This window comes from Lichenostomus cassidix, chromosome 14 (genome assembly GCF_008360975.1).
Source record: "Lichenostomus cassidix isolate B80296 chromosome 14, HeHo_3.0, whole genome shotgun sequence".
Lineage (NCBI taxonomy): Eukaryota > Metazoa > Chordata > Aves > Passeriformes > Meliphagidae > Lichenostomus > Lichenostomus cassidix.
The window spans coordinates 10,197,490-10,198,957 of NC_139495.1; positions in this window are offsets into that span (position 1 = coordinate 10,197,490).

A 1,468-nucleotide genomic window follows, 5' to 3' on the forward strand; every position below is an offset into this window, starting at 1 on the left:
CAAGACATGAAATTCCTAACAGGTGTACAAAGACACTAATGCTGCACTTCAGAAAGAATGAAGACCACTATGAAGTAAGGTCATGCTGCTAATTTTGAGTAGTGACCAACACAGTGTTTTTGTTCAGTGTAACAGTTGCTATTTGTGTGAAGACTTCAGGAACAGGGATGGTGTTGCTGGAATTCAGTACAGTTCTTACAGAACAGGTAATCTCTGGGATTGGGAAACACTGCTTGTAAACTTGCACATCTGGTCTGAACTGAAAGAGTCATGGTCTACTGGATTTTTAGGTAACATCCAAAGCAAATGTTGACAGCAACTTGTAAAGAACGGTAACAGAGTGTAAGACACAAAAGAAAACAATGTAAAACAGACAGTTTGGCAGTCCCACGGGAATAGCCAGATTTCCTCGCCTACCTCACACTGTGGTAAGGGAGGAGAGACCTTTTAGCCCTTTGAGCAAGCAAAGAGCCTGTACCAACCCTAAAACCTGCAAGGCAGCCAAAAAGCCGAATTACGGTCTTCATCCTGCTTGTGAGTCACGGCAAATACCATCGCCTCGCTGACGAAGGCCATGTGAAAGCCAAGCTGGGAACGGGTACAGCTGGTGACTGATGTGTGCCACTGGCGATGGCGGCTGGTGAGCCCTCGGGGACAGCGGGGGTCGTGAGGCGCGGCAGTGACCCCGCTCTCACCTGCGCTGCCCGGGGTAGGCTTTATGGACGCATATTTCCTCAGCCCTCCGCACACATGTTTTGCTCCGCGATGAACAAGCCCAGGCAGCAGCGAGCCGAGCCTGGCGCGCCGGGCTGCGGGCCAGGGCGGCTCTGCCCTAACATGGCACTCTGCCCCCCGAGGCGGCCCCGGGCTCGTCCCTCAGCGGCGCCGCCGGCGGCCGGGCCCGATCCCGCTGAGGGCAGGGCGCTGAGGGGCGGGAGGGGTGCGGAGGGCCTGGCGGGAACGGCTGGAGTACTGCCGCCGGGAAATGGCGCCTTCCCGGCCCTCTCCCCGGGACGGGCTCCCTGCCGGGCACGGCCGCCGGAGCTGTCCCCGGCCGCTTTGGGAACCGCCGTCCTTTCCCCCGCTATGGCTCCCGTGAGAGGGTTCTGCCCTGGGCCTCGCCCAGCTCCCATGAGGCAGCTGCCGTCCGTCCCCTGCCCGCGGTGACAGGAGGCACCGCCGCCCCTCACTGTGCACGGCTCCCCGGACGGGGCCCCGGCGCCTCCCGCGCTCGGTACGGAGCGGTCACTCCTCCGGGAGGATCAGCCGAGAGAGAAAGCGGAGGCCACCCAGAGAACGGGACAAGCGCCCGGCCGCTGGCATCCCGTGCGCCAGGCTCAGCCCGCCCTGTCCGGGGGCCGGCGGGGGCAGCGCTGAGGGGAGCAGCGCTGAGGGGAGCAGCGCTGAGGGGAGCAGCGCTGAGGGGAGCAGCGCTGAGGGGAGCAGCCCCGGCCGCGGGGGACGGCGG